Genomic DNA, 16,268 nt, shown 5'->3' on the forward strand with positions numbered 1-16,268 from the left:
TGGCGGAATTCAGCATTGCACACAAGCGCTATTTTGCGCTTGCGTGTAATCCTGCCAACTGCCTGCGCACAGCTAATCACGCGCGGGCAGGAGCTGTCAATCTCCCTTGGTCGGACTGATGACCGCTGCTTGTTAAATACGAACTGCAGGTTCTCTTGTGAGAGCATGCAGTCGTAGGGGGTCGAAAGGCTTGCAAAGCCTTTGAAAAATCGACCCCTATACGTCCTTAACCGCAGCAAATGGAATTAAACACATAAATAAAGTCATCCAGATGCAATACACTGCTACTCATAAGCAGGACATGATAAATGAGCCAGTTAGAGCCCCTAAACGTAGGTATCCACCAATCACTGAACATGCCCTGCCGAGGAACAGCATTGGCACACAACTAAACTATTTGCAGGGATTAAACATTAAAAAAAAAAGGGAATTTTATATATATAAAAAAAAAAAAAAATGTCCTAGCAAAATAAAGAATTTAATTTTTCCATTAACAACCTTTTTAGTAAATAAATAAATACATTTTTTATTTTGTGATTCAGATAGAGCATGCAATTTTAAGCGACTTTCTAATTGACTCCTATTATCAAATTGTCTTCATTCTCTTGGTATCTTTATTTGAAATGCAAGAATCTAAGTTTAGATGCCGGCCCATTTTTGAAGAACAAGCTGGGTTGTTCTTGCCGATTGGTGGATAAATTCACCCCCCAATAAACAAGTGCTTTTCATGGTTCTGAACCAAAAAAAAAAAATAGCTTAGATGCTATCTTTCTCAAATAAAGAAAGCAAGAGAACGAAGAAAAATTGATAATAGGTGTAAATTAGAAAGTTGCTTAAAACTGCTGCTCTATCTGAATCACGAAAGAAAAAATTTGTGTTCAGTGTCCCTTTAAGTCAAAGTCAGCCCTAGCGTTTGTGAAACACTAGGATTGACTACTGAAACAAATAAAGGGGTCTTTCATTCATGAAGTATAAAATACTTCATGCAGAAAGATCTTCTATTTGTTTCAAGCGATCGCCGCTCTGAGCTGCTAAGGCCGCCCACGGAAGATCGCTGTTTTGCTAAAAGGTGACGTTTTCACCTTTTAGCCAATAGCCGTGCGGTAAATTCGGCTTGGTGCCCTTGGGAGCCAGATTTCACGCACAAATGCTAGGATTGGCTTTCACTTTAAAGGGACAGTCAACACCAGAATTTTTGTTGTTTAAAAAGAAAGATAATCCCTTTATTACCCATTCCCCAGTTTTGCATAACCAACAGAGTTATAATAATACACGTTTTACCTCTGTAATTATCTTGTATCTAAGCTTCTGCTGACTGCCCCTTATTTCAGATCTTTTGACAGACATGCCGTTTAGCCAATCAGTGCTCACTCCTAGGTCACTTTACGTGCATGAGCTCAATGTTATCTATATGAAACATGTGAACTAATGCCCTCTAGTGGTCAAAATGTATTCAGATTAGAGTCTCCAAGGTCTAAGAAATTAGCACATGAACCTAGTAGTTTTAGCTTTCAACTAAGAATACCAAGAAAACAAAGTAAAATTGGTGATAAAAGTAAATTGGGAAGTTGTTTAAAATTGCATGCCCAATTTAAAACATGAAAGTTTTTTTTGGACTTGACTGTCCCTTTATGAACCCTTTCTGTAAAGTAATACCTAAACATATTTGTTCTGAATCTTGTATTACACAACTTTATTTCACTACATCCAGTTCTAGTTTTTTTTTTTTTTTAATGACTATTTTTAAGACTATTGAGGTTACATCAGTGATCTATAATTTTGGGTCTATTAGTTGCTTTTAGGCCTGCAGAAAAGCTAAAGGCAATGACCTGCTTAACAGGTTGCGCAGCACATAGTGGATCTAATATGATCTAGAATGTGCTTACTGTGTCAGTGGGATAAACCAGCATTCTTAAAAAAAGTGTGAGCCGAGTACAACGTGACTACTGTGGGTCAGCTCTCCCACCGTACAAAGAACTAGCAGGTGAAACGCAGGGCATGACTTGCAGACCTTTGTAAGAGCGTGTCCTGTGAACTGCATAGCAATATCTGTGAGCAGTTTGGATGTAGGCTATTGGCAGCCATGCCAACAATATTTTATATGTGCCACCTTGTACACACGTGCCATAGGTATAAACACCCCCTGCCTTAAAACATACCAGGAAGCGTCACTTAGAGATCAGTAAAGGGCCGAGGGCCGTATTGTGGCCCTGAGTATTGTCGACAACCCTATTCTACAGCAAAGAATTATCAGCTAAGGAACTTCAAGCTTTATGTATTTAGGCAATGGGGCCTATCTATCAAGCTCCGAACGGAGCTTGAGGGCCCGTGTTTCTGGCGAGTCTTCAGACTCGCCAGAAACACAAGTTACGGAGCAGCGGTCTAAAGACCGCTACTCCATAACCCTGTCCACCTGCTCTTAGCAGGTGGACAGGAATCGCCGGAATTTAACCCGATCGAGTACGATCGGCTTGATTGACACCCACCTGCTGGCGGCCCATTAGCCGCGAGTCTGCAGGGGGCGGCGTTGCACCAGCAGCTCTTTTGAGTTGCTAGTGCAATGCTGAATATGGAGAGCGTATTGCTCTCCGCATTCAGCGATGTCTGTCGGACCTGATCCGCACTGTCGGCATGATAAATAAGCCTCAATGTCTGACTGATTTTACTAAACAATATTAAAAGGGGCATTCAAGTCAAAATAAAAGCGTTCATGATTCAGACAGAGCATGTAATTTTACACAACTTTCTAATTTACTTCCAATATCAAATTTGCTTTGTTCCCTTGGTATCCTTTGTTGAAGATTAAATCTAGGAGCTCAAGAGTGTCCACATGTCTTTAGCAGTCTATGGCCGCAGTGTTTGCAACAATGTATAACATGGCAATAAACAATGTTGCAGACACTATTGAAAGATGGCTAAAGTTACATGCACACTCCTGAACTCACCTAGTATTACTCTTTAAGGAAGGATACAAAGAGAACTACTCAAAGTTGATTAAAACTTCATGAACTATCCAATCCATGTAAGTTTTAAAGGAAAGTCTACTTGATTTTTGTATTGTTTAAAATGATAGATAGCACCATTACTATCCAATATCCAGCTTTGCACAACCAGCAATGTTATATTAAAGGAACAGTCGAGTGAAAATGTAATTTTCATGATTCAGAAAGGGCATGTAATTTTTTTTTTAATTTACTTTTATTATCAAATTTGCTTTGTTCTCTTGGTATTCATGTTGAAAACGAAACCTGTGTAGGCTCATATGATAATTTTGAAGCACTTGAAGGCCGCCTCTTATTTGAATGCAGTTTTTTCACAGCTAGAGAGTGTTAGTTGTGCGGCATATAAACATTGTGCTCACTCCCATGGAGTTATTTATGAGTCAGCACTGATTGGCTAAAATGCAAGTCTGTTAAAAGAACTGAAATAAGGGGGCAGTCTGTAGAGGCTTAGATATAAGGTAGTCACTGAGGTACTATCTGGTAATGACTCAATTTGTTAATTGCTGACATGATACAAGCCCCACTGGCATTCTTAACAGCTGCAGTATTTAAAATGCTAGTGCACTGAGAATATCTAGCGATGCTTCACATGCACGTACAGATAAAAATGATAAAATAGTGATTACTTTTGCTAGACACAGTTTGCCAATACATGTACAGTATATTGCATTTATGTTTCTATTCAAAGATGTAATTCATCTATGTGCATTTAAATTTTGACCGAAATATTCCTTTTAAGAAGTTCATTAAAAATACGCGGTTAATATTTGCACGAATGCCAGCAAGTATTCAAGCAGAGAAATTTGGTGGGGGTTTTTTTGTAAACAGAAATTTTTTGTTTTAAACAGTAAAGCACAAAATCTTGAATTAATAAAGGAACCAACATTTGTGTGCAAATAAACATATTGCCTAAAGCAGTACCCCCCCATAACAAAATGCCCCCTCTTAGCATTAGAACAACCTCTTTGCCTTTCTCCAAGTTACAGAGGCAAAGAATGACTGGGGACTATGGGAAGTGGGAGGGATACTTAAATGGACATTAAAAACTTTGAGATGGTAATATAAAATGATAAATCGTTTTTATAAAAAAAACTCTGCAATACACTTTATTTATTTTGTCCCCATTTCCTGTAATTCCACTCTAAAATTGTGAGCTTTTTAGTTCCTGTTAGAAATGGAAGTGCAGAACACTGTTATATTCCACACAGCCATTGGCTGCACACTCTAGTGACCTATTTATAATTGTCCCTAATTGGCCACAGCAACAACCTAAGTTACAACATGGCAGCTCCCATTGTTTTATAGACACTAACGGCTAGATTACAAGTTTTTCGTTTTCAGCTGTGCGGTGCTAACGAGCAGTTTATGCTCACCGCTCACTTACAGACAGTGCTGGTATTATGGGTTTTTACAACCCAAACAAGAAGTGAGCGTTGAGCAAACTTTTGCTCCTTACCGCACTCCAATACCAGCGCTTCTTAAGTTACTGGTGAGCTGGTGTAACGTGCTCGTGCACGATTTCCCCATAGGAATCAACGGGGAGAGCCGGCTGAAAAAAAGTCTAACACCTGCCAAAAAGCAGCCCCATTGATTCCTATGGGGAAATACATTTTATGTCTAACACCTAACACCCTAACATGAACCCAGAGTCTAAACACCCCTAATCTTACACTTATTAACCCCTAATCTGCCGACCCCAACATCGCCGCAACCTACATTATATTATTAACCCTTAATCTGCTGCCCCCAACATGGCCAACACCTACATTATGTTTATTAACCACTAGTCTGCCGCCCCCAATGTCGCCACAACCTACCTACATTTATTAACCCCTAATCTGCTGCCCCCAACGTCGCCGCCACTATAATAAACATATTAACCCCTAAACCGCTGCACTCCCGCCTCGCAAACAAATTCTATCAGCCAATCGGAATTAAAGGGACAGTCTAGGCCAAAGAAAACTTTCATGATTCAGATAGAGCATGTAATTTTAAACAATTTTCCAATTTACTTTTATCAGCAATTTTACTTTGTTCTCTTCGTATTCTTAGTTGAAAGCTTAATCTAGGAGGTTCATATGCTAATTTCTTAGACCTTGAAGGCCACCTCTTTTCAGAATGCATTTGAACAGTTTTTCACCACTAGAGGGTGTTAGTTCACGTATTTCATATAGATAACACTGTGCTTGTGCACGTGAAGTTATCTGAGAGCAGGCAGTGATTGGCTAAACTGCAAGTCTGTCAAAAGAACTGAAATAAAGGGGAAGTTTGCAGAGGCTTAGATACAAGATAATCACAGAGGTTAAAAGTATATTATTATAACTGTGTTGGTTATGCAAAACTGGGGAATGGGTAATAAAGGGATTATCTATCTTTTAGAATAATAAAAAATATGGTATAGATTATAGACTGCCCTTTAAGGTAGAAAAAAATCCTATTAATAGGATTGAAGTTCAATCCTATTGGCTGATCCAATCAGCCAATAGGATTGAGCTCGCATTCTATTGGCTGATTGGATCAGCCAATAGGATTGAACTTCAATCCTATTGGCTGATTGCATCAGCCAATAGGATTTTTTCTACCTTAATTCCGATTGGCTGATAGAATTCTATCAGCCAATCGGAATTGAAGGGATGCCATCTTGGATGACGTCACTTAAAGGTACCTTCATTCTGTGTTAGCCGTCGATTGAAGAGGATGCTCCAGGTCGGATGTCTTGAAGATGGACCCGCTCCGCGCCAGATGGATGAAGATAGAAGATGTCGTCTGGATGAAGACTTCTGCCCGTCTGGAGGACCACTTCGCCCGGCTTGGATGAAGACATCTCCCGGCTTTGCTGAGGACTTCGGCCCGGTTGGATGAAGACTTCTCCCAGTAAGGTGATCTTCAAGGGGTTAGTGTTAGGTTTTTTTAAGGGGGTATTGGGTGGGTTTTAGAGTAGGGTTGGTTGTGTGGGTGGTGGGTTTTAATGTTGGGGGGTTGTAAAAAATGTTTACAGGTAAAAGAGCTGATTACTTTGGGGCAATGCCCCCAAAAGGCCCTTTTAAGGGCTATTTGTAATTTAGTGTAGGGTAGGGCTTTTTTTATTTTAAGGCGGCTTTTTTATTTTGTTAGTGGGATTAGATTAGGTGTAATTAGTTTAAAAATATTGAAATTTGTTTATTATTTTCTGTATTTTAGTGTTTGCTTTTTTGTACTTTAGATCATTTTAGTTAATTTAGGGAAATAATTTAATGATAGTGTAGTGTTAGGTGTAATTGTAACTTAGGTTAGGTTTTATTTTTCATGTACTTTTGTATTTATTTTAGCAGGGTAGTTATTAAATAGTTAATAACTATTTAATAACTATTGTACCTAGTTAAAATAAATACAAACTTGCCTGTAAAATAAAAATAAACCCTAAAATAGCTATCTTAGGGTTTATTTTATAGGTAAATATTTAGTTTTAAATAGGAATAATTTGTTCATTATAGTAATTTTATTTAGATTTCTTTTAATTATATTTAAGTAAGGGGATGTTAGGTTTAGGGGTTAATAACTTTAATATAGTGGCTGCGACGTTGGGGCGGCAGATTAGGGGTTAATAAATGTAGGTAGGTGTCGGCGATGTTAGGGACAGCAGATTAGGGGTTAATAATATTTAACTAATGTTTGCGAGGCGGGAGTGCGGCGGTTTAGGGGTTAATATATTTATTATAGTGGCGGAAGATTAGGGGTTAAAAAAATTATTTTAGTGTTTGCAATGTGGGGGGGCCTCGGTTTAGGGGTTAATAGGTAGTTTATGGGTGTTAGTGTACTTTTTAGCACTTTAGTTTAGAGTTTTATGCTACGGCGTTGTAGTGTAAAACTCTTAACTACTGACTTTAAAATGCGGTACCAGCCTTGACAGGAGAGGGTCTACCGGCACTATGCAAGTCCCATTGAAAATATAGGATAAGCAATTGACGTAAGTGGATCTGCGGTATTTCCAAGTCTGGCCAAAAAAAAGTGTACCTGCAAGACTCGTAATACCAGCGGGCGTTAAAAAGCAGCGTTGGGACCGGCCAACGCTGCTTTTTAAGCCTAATGCACAACTCGTAATCTAGCCGGAAAACTTTACACTTGTTTTGTTAATATTTAAACAGCTAATTAAACTTTCAAAAAATGCATCTACATGTAATTCTCAGACTAATATTTTATTTGGATGCATCATTCCATCTATCATTTATTTAGTGTTTAATTTCCCTTTAATACTTTGGCTGGGGTGTCTTTGCCTCCTCCTAGTGGCCAGGTGTTGAATTCCCAACAGTAATGATTGAATTTGTGGACTCTCCATGTCATTGGAAAACAACAAGCAGAGAAGAAAAAAAAAAATTCAGGTTGTTTTCTTTCAAAGATTTTTTTTTTTATTTTAAGCATTTTGCTTTTAATTTTCAGTATATTTTGCTTCTGTAACTCAACTTAAAGGGACATAATACTCATATACTAAATCATTTGAAAGTGATGCAGCATAACTATAAAAAGCCAACATGAAAATATCCTAGGTAGGCTAATATGCTAATTTCTAAGGCCGCCTCTTATCTCAGGGCATTTTGACAGTTTTTTCCCAGCTAGACAGTGGTAGTTCATGTGTGCCATATGGATAACATTGTACTCACTCCCATGAAGTTATTTAAGAGTCAGCACTGATTGGCTAAAATGTAAGTCTGTCAAAAGAACTGAGATAAGGGGCAGTCTGCAGAGGCTTAGATACAGGGTATTCACAGAGGTAAAAAGTATATTAATATAACTGAGATAAGGGACAGTCTGCAGAGGTTTAGATACAAGGTAATTACAGAAGTAAAAAGTATATTAATATAACTGAGATAAGGAGCAGTCTGCAGAGGCTTAAATACAAGGTAATCACAGAGGTAAAAAGTATATTAATATAACTGAGATAAGGAGCAGTCTGCAGAGGGTTAGATACAAGGTAATCACAGAGGTAAATGGTATATTAATATAACTGAGATAAGGAACAGTCTGCAGAGGTTTAGATACAGGGTAATCAGAGGTAAAAAGTATATTAATATAACTGTGATAAGGGGGCAGTCTGCAGAGGTTTAGATACAAGGTAATCACAGAGGTAAAAAGTATATTAATATAACTGAGATAAGGGGCAGTCTGCAGAGGCTTAGATACAAAGGTACTCAAAGAGGGAATATGTGTATTAATATAACTGAGATAAGGAGCAGTCTGCAGAGGCTTAGATACAAGATAATAACAGAGGTAAAAAGTATATAAATATAACTAAGATAAGGTGCAGTCTGCAGAGGGTTAGATACAAGGTAATCACAGAGGTAATATGTGTATTAATATAACAATGTTGGTTATGCAAAACTGGGGAATTGGTAATAAAGGGATTATCAATCTTTTTAACGATAACAAATATAAAATAGACTGTAAAATATAATGTAAAGAAAAAAACGTATACCAGGTAATTACTAAGAACTGAAATCTATGAGAGATTTACGCTACGAATAAAAACATTTTAATGAACAGGAATAGAGCACATAAGGGTTTCAATCAAATATACAATGCGCAGTCACAATGCATGAGGAAGGGAAGATGAAAAAACAGTTTATTATTATTAACTAAACCAGTTACACAACGACAGAGGGATTTTACTAAACAAAACATCTATGAATCAGACAGAAGATGTCAAATTAAACACATTTCCAATTTACTTCTATTTTCTAATTTTCTTTGTTCTCTTGGTATCCTTTGCTGAAAAAGCATATCTAAGTAAGCTCAGGAGAAGCAAAGTACTACTGGGAGCTAGCTGCTGATTGGTGGCTACACATTTATCCTTCTTGTCATTGGTTTACCAGATGAACTTGTTCGCAGTAGTGTATAGCTGCTATGAAACTGAGTTGATGTATGTTGTATACCTCTATGCAGGAATGAACACATAGCCACAGTGCAATAATAAACTACTCTAACATTACAGCATTTTATTTTTGTATTTTATGTCCCTTTAAAGGGAGAGAAAGGTCAAACATATAATGTGAACGGGTGCATTTCAATTTGAAATTGAAGCATGTTTTTAATATACTTCCATTAGCAAAAATGCTTCTAATAAAAGTTATTACAGGTGTATTTTTCCTGCAGCATATGCACATATCATGTGAGTGCCTGTGCACCAGTATTCAATCACTATGCCTTCTTAGAAAGCTGGCGGTGGTGTGTATTGCTTCTGAAGATGTCATTTGTGTCATAAAAGCTACTGCTGACCCTCTGAGCAGGCATAGTGATTGATTACTAGTGCACGGGGTCCTCACAGCATATGTGCGTATGCCGCAGAAAATCAGCAATTACTTTTATAAGAAGAATTTTTGCTAAAGGAAGTATATTGCAATAATGCTTCTATTTCAAATTCAAATGCGCCTACGTACTTTTACATTTTTACCTTTATATCCCTTTAAAGGGACATAATACTCATATGCTAAATCACTTGAAACTGATGCAGTATAACTGTAAAAAGCTGACAGGAAAATATCACCTGAGCATCTCTATGTAAAAAGGAAGATATTTTACCTCACAATCTCCTCAGCTCAGCACAGTTAGTTCTGTGTAAAAAGTTATACTTCACCTGCTCCCAGCTGCAGGTAAAATTAAAAAAAATAAATGAAGAAATGAACAGCAGCCAATCAGCATCAGCAGTGCTGAGGTCATGAACTCTTACTGTGATATCATGAGATTTGACTTAACTCTCATGCGATTTCATAGTAAGCTTCCTTTACCTGTTTGGTGAAATAATATGAGAGTTCACAAGGCTCATCCTTTCAGCTGTCCCAGGACAGACACACTAAAATGCTGCTTAGAAATCCTTTACAATGGGAGGTGGCTACTGAGGAACTTTTGTGGTAAAATATCTTTCTTTTTTACATAGAGATGTTCAGGAGATATTTTCTAGTCAGCTTTTTACAGCTATGCTGCATCACTTTTAAGTGTTTAAACATTTGGGTATTATGGCCCTTTAAGTTTAAAGTAAAGACTAATAAATTACCTTAATCCCATTTGAAAATAAATATTAAAATATGTTATAAAATATATTTACAGCAGCATGAATGGAATAAAAAGGCATTATTTATATAAATCACTTGTTGCACATGGCCTTACTATGTCATTTGTCACCGTGATTTAAATTCCCAAGTGCTTAATTCTGCACTCTTTAAAGCAGTGAGTAAGAATATAGAGCCTTGGGCATACAATATCCCTGTAAGTTCACCTGCGCTCTGTCATGCTCACAAGGACACAGTTATGTGTGACACTACTACTAGGTCAAAGACAGCACAACTAAATTCTGAGATCACTAAAGCAACCTGCCACACGTCAACGTAACTAAGCAGTATAGAGCAGTTTGGTTACACTTACTGTTTGGGGAAGCCTGTAGAGATAGCTAAAAATCATTTGAAATGATAAATCTCTTTATTTCCTAGGCTAGGGGTGGAAAACCTTTTTAGGTGCATATTCTCAAATTGCCAATGGCATTCTAAAAAATATAGACAGCCCCAAGCAACAATGTGTTCTGTATGCCATTATGGGCAAGTCTACCAAGGTCAGACACTCCTGTCCTAGTAAAAACATTAACAGTGCCTGCTAATTATAACAGAGGAAGCAACGCATTATGTAGAAATACATACATTGCAGAACTTGATAGAATCAAATGGGATAATCTATAGTAAGTAGGATGAAGCACAATATACAATTGGATAATAAAAAAAAAAAGCTTCTCTGATCATTTTATGATATTAATCACCTTAATGACTGTCCCACCTTTGTTTTACTCATTGCAAGGAGGTAAGTTCCTGCATCACAGCACTGAGAGAAGAATTCCACAGTCCCACATACAGACAAACCTATAAAGGGCTGCAAATATCCCATGATGGGCATAAAGCCAAGAGCAGTTTTAGGGAGCAAAATAAGTTATTGCTGTGTTGGTTACATAACAATCAGGATTTCCATCATTCACAATCTAGATATAAATTTCATACCCAGTGACGAGGCTCTTGGCCAGTCTTAAACATCACACATAGCATCTCTTCTCACTCAATCATGACGCAGGGACACGGTGGTCAGGAAGCCCAAATCCAAACCCTGTTATAGTACTGAACCCAGGGATATGCCACTGACCGGAACTAAGCTTAAAGGGACGCTAAACCCACATTTATCTTTCATGATTCAGATAGAGCATGCACTTTCTAATTTACTCCTATTTTACTCCCTAATCTTTTCTTCATTCTCTTGCTTTCTTTACTTGAAAAAGAAGGCATCTAAAGCTAAGAAGCCAGACAATTTTTGGTTCAGATCACAGGACAGCACTTGTTTATTGGTGCTGTCCAATAAGCAAGGATAACCCCGGTTGTGAACCAAAAATGGGTCGGCTTCTATACTTACATTCTTGCTTTTCAACCAAAGATAGCTAGAGAATGAAGAAAATTGATAATAGGAGTAAATTAAAATGTTGCTTAAAATTGCATGCTCTATCTGAATCATGAAAGAAAAAATTTGGGTTCAGTGTTCCTTTAAACCCACACTTAGCCAGGTCCAATATATAAGCCCCTAACTCTATGCCAGTCTAGTGCCAACCTCACCAAACTTAACCCAGTGACGACCCCTTAGCCAAGATACAACCAACTGATCATCATTTGCCCAGCCTTCGACAAATGATTATGAAACAAGCCTCTGCCCATGCAGGATATCTTGCCCACCTTTGACCCATGTATAACCTTACCCAATCCTCCCCATTACTCATAATCTAGCATTAAGTCCACACTCATTCTCTTACCCAGACTAAAACAGGTTAAAGTAATCATATATTGACCCAATACCACTCTCTCATCAAATTGGATCTTTTTCACCTATAATTAGTCCTCATTCTAACTGCTCAGTATCAACACAAAACTGCTCACCTCCCCCATCCATACGCGATAACCTTGGTTCTTGCGTGCAGTGCCTGAGAACATCTTAAGACTGTGCATAAAAATGGAAAATTAAAATGTGTCTGTATAAATAATCCAGACAGAAGCCAGATACAGGAAGATGAGTTGGGGATTTGGAGCATGTGCCTTCCTGTCTGTCCTCAGCTGGTTAGATTGCAAGCTCTGCAGATCACACTTGTTTCTGATAATGGTTAAACTGTTCACTGACAGTTCTTAAGCTATTATATGCTCAACCATGGAGCCTCCTTTCAGGGCTTAGGATATGTTTCAACCTTTCCCTAGCCAATAACATATCACTAAGCAAGTTAACAACCATCAAGAAGTGACAGCTTGAAGCAGAGACATCCAGAGAGTGAGTACCCCCAGCATATTCCAGTACCCCCAGCATATTCCAGTACCCCTAGCACAACCATATAAGAAACCTCTGTTGCTACCCATAAGTACATTTTTAGGTGACTATTATTACTATGTTATTCTATGCAGCCTATTCTCTAAAGATGATGAGATAAGTGATTAGCAAATAGGCTACAAAATAACAACGGTGTTTGAAGGACCAGAAACCATTATACTCTTAGTGACCAAACCACCCCAACAGATATTTTACCCACCTCAAATTACTTCTGGTTTTAGAGCTCCTCCAGCTACTCCTCTGTCTCTCCCCCAAGCAGCAACAAACAGTATGATTTGCCTCAGCCTCTTTCATCCTCCAATTACTTCTGTCTCTCTCTCTTTCTTTCACTCCCCTGGTTACTTCTGTCTGTACCCCCCCCCTTAACTCTCTCTCACTCCCCTGGTTACTTCTGTCTGTCCCCCCTTAACGCTCTTTCACTCCCCTGGTTACTTCTGTCTGTACCCCCCCCCCTTAACTCTCTCTCACTGTCCTGGTTACTTCTGTCTGTCCCCCTTTACACTCTCTCTCACTCCCCTGGTTACTTCTGTCTGTCCCCCTTTACACTCTCACTCCCCTGGTTACTTCTGTCTGTACCCCCTTAACTCTCTCTCTCACTCCCCTGGTTACTTCTGTCTGTCCCCCTTTACTCTCTCACTCCCCTGGTTACTTCTGTCTGTCCCCCTTTACTCTCTCTCACTCCCCTGGTTACTTCTGTCTGTCCCCCTTTACTCTCTCACTCTCACTCCCCTGGTTACTTCTGTCTGTCCCCCTTTACTCTCTCACTCTCACTCCCCTGGTTACTTCTGTCTGTCCCCCTTTACTCTCTCTCACTCCCCTGGTTACTTCTGTCTGTCCCCCTTTACTCTCACTCCCCTGGTTACTTCTGTCTGTCCCCCTTTACTCTCTCTCATTCCCCTGGTTACTTCTGTCTGTCCCCCTTTACTCTCTCACTCCCCTGGTTACTTCTGTCTGTCCCCCTTTACTCTCTCTCACTCCCCTGGTTACTTCTGTCTGTCCCCCTTTACTCTCTCTCACTCCCCTGGTTACTTCTGTCTGTCCCCCTTTACTCTGTCTCTGTATCTCTCTCTCTCCCTGGTTACTTCTGTCTCTCTTACTCTCTCTATCTTTTGTCCCCCTCTTCATTCTCCCCCCAACTTATTTTTGACTGTCTCCCTATTAACTCTCTCTTTATACACCTCACTCACATTTACTTCTAACAAGTTAATTCCGTCCTTCACCCAATAACCCTCTCTCTGTCACCCCCAGTCACTTATACCCCCACCTACTTAGGTCTCTCAGACTTCTGCCCCCCTCCCCGACTACCTGCCTCACCCCTACTCTACTACCCACCTCATAGTCTGGAGAATCCCCCCCAGTGTAACTTGTCTTTCTCCCATTGCTTCTGAGTTGTTTGTAGTAACACACCCAGCCCTCCGCCTCTCATTCAGCCCCCGATCCCCGCGCCCCCTCCTCACCTGTCACCCTGAGGGTCCCCGTCGCTGGGAGTCCGATGCTGGGCGGGGGTCCCCGGTGTAACACTGCTTCCTTATTCCGCTCCCTGTGTGACCTGCCCGGCTCCCCCTCCCTGCACGGCGCCTCCTCCCGCCCTCCCCCGGCTCCTCCTGCAGCTGCTCTCACCGATACCCAACTTTCCGGGAGCTTACTAACCTGAAGTCTCAGCCTTACTCACACGAGGAGCCCACTAGCCTAACTTACACCCACTCACCCGAGGAGCCCTCTAGCCTAACTTACACCAACTCACCCGAGGAGCCCACTAGCCTTACACCCACTCACCCGAGGAGCCCTCTAGCCTAACTTACACCAACTCACCCGAGGAGCCCACTAGCCTTACACCAACTCACACAAGGAGCCCTCTAGCCTAACTTACACCAACTCACTCACCCAAGGAGCCCACTAGCCTTACACCCACTCACCAGAGGAGCCCACTAGCCTTACACCCACTCACCCGAGGAGCCCTCTAGCCTAACTTACACCAACTCACCCAGGAGCCCCCTAGCCTTACTCACACCCACTCACCCGAGGAGCCCTCTAGCTCTACACCCACTCACCCGAGGAGCACCCTAGCATTACTCACACCCACTCACCCGAGGAGCCCTCTAGACTAACTTACACCAACTCACTCACCCGAGGAGCCCACTAGCCTTACATCCACTCACCCGAGGAGCCCTCTAGCCTAACTTACACCAACTCACCTAGGAGCCCCCTAGCCTTACTCACACCCACTCAACCGAGGAGCTCCCTAGCTCTACACCCACTCACCCGAGGAGCCTCCTAGCATTACTCACACCCACTCATCCGAGGAGCCCTCTAGCTTAACTTACACCAACTCACCCAGGAGCCCCCTAGCCTTTCTCACACCCACTCAACCGAGGAGCTCCCTAGCTCTACACCCACTCACCCGAGGAGCCCCCTAGCATTACTCACAACCACCCACCTGAGGAGCTCCCTAGCCTTACTCGCACCCACTAATCTAAGGAGCTCCCTAGCCTTACTCACACCCACTCACCCTAGGAGCTCCCTAGCCTTACACCCACTCATCCGAGGTTCTCTCTAGCCTTACTCACACCCAATCACCCAAAGAGCCCCCTAGCATTACCCACACCCACTCACCCGAGGAACCCCCTTAGCCTTACTCACACCTACTCACCCAATGAGCTCCCTAGCCTTACTCACACCCACTCACCCGAGGAGCCCCCCTTAGCCTTACTCACACCCACTCACCCAAGGAGCTCCCTAGCCTTACTCACACCCACTCACCCGAGGAGCCCCTCTAGCCTTACTCACACCCACTCACCCGAGGAGCCCACTCACCCGAGGAGCCCTCAGCCCACTCACCTGAGGAGCCCTCTAGCCTAACTTACACTCACTCACCGAGGAGCCCACTAGCCTAACACCCACTCACCTGAGGAGCCCTCTAGCCTAACTTACACCCACTCACCAGAGGAGCCCACTAGCCTTACACCCACTCACCTGAGGAGCCCACTAGCCTTACACCCACTCACCTGAGGAGCCCTCTAGCCTTACACCCACTCACCTGAGGAGCCCACTCACCCGAGGAGCCCTCTAGCCTAACTTACACCCACTTACCCGAGGAGCCCTCTAGCCTTACACCCACTCACCCGAGGAGCCCTCTAGCCTTACTTACACCCACTTACCCGAGGAGCCCTCTAGCCTTACAGCCACTCACCCGAGAAGCCCTCTAGCCTAACTTACACCAACTCACCCGAGGAGCCCTCTAGCCTAACTTACACCAACTCACCCGAGGAGCCCACTAGCCTTACACCCACTCACCCGAGGAGCCCTCTAGCCTAACTTACACCAACTCACTCACCCAAGGAGCCCACTAGCCTTACACCCACTCACCTGAGGAGCCCTCTAGCCTAACTTACACCAACTCACTCACCCGAGGAGCCCACTCACCCGAGGAGCCCACTAGCCTTACATCCACTCACCCGAGGAGCCCACTAGCCTTACATCCACTCACCCGAGGAGCCCTCTAGCCTAACTTACACCAACTCACCCAGGAGCCCCCTAGCCTTACTCACACCCACTCACCCGAGGAGCCCTCTAGCTCTACACCCACTCACCCGAGGAGCCCCCTAGCATTACTCACACCCACTCACCCGAGGAGCCCTCTAGCTTAACTTACACCAACTCACCCAGGAGCCCCCTAGCCTTACTCACACCCACTCAACCGAGGAGCCCCCTAGCTCTACACCCACTCACCCGAGGAGCCCCCTAGCATTACTCACAACCACCCACCTGAGGAGCTCCCTAGCCTTACTCGCACCCACTCACCCTAGGAGCTCCCTAGCCTTACAACCACTCATCCAAGGTTCTCTCTAGCCTTACTCACACCCACTCACCCAAAGAGCCCCCTAGCATTACCCACAC

General features: G+C 42.1%; 1 protein-coding gene across 2 annotated transcripts in view; it reads right to left on the bottom strand.

Moving 5' to 3' along the window:
• PRKCD (protein kinase C delta) overlaps positions 1-13,947 on the bottom strand; it is a 148,215-nt gene extending 134,268 nt beyond the window's left edge. The window contains exon 1 of one of the 2 annotated variants that reach the window (XM_053721201.1): positions 13,829-13,947. The gene's annotated coding sequence lies outside the window, so the exon portion shown is untranslated. Of the gene's footprint in view, positions 1-12,570; positions 12,702-13,828 lie in introns of those variants that run through there. The other variant, XM_053721200.1, reaches the window with a different exon arrangement.
• Positions 13,948-16,268: the final 2,321 nt, after the last annotated feature.

This window comes from Bombina bombina, chromosome 7 (genome assembly GCF_027579735.1).
Source record: "Bombina bombina isolate aBomBom1 chromosome 7, aBomBom1.pri, whole genome shotgun sequence".
NCBI classification, from domain to species: Eukaryota; Metazoa; Chordata; class Amphibia; order Anura; family Bombinatoridae; genus Bombina; species Bombina bombina.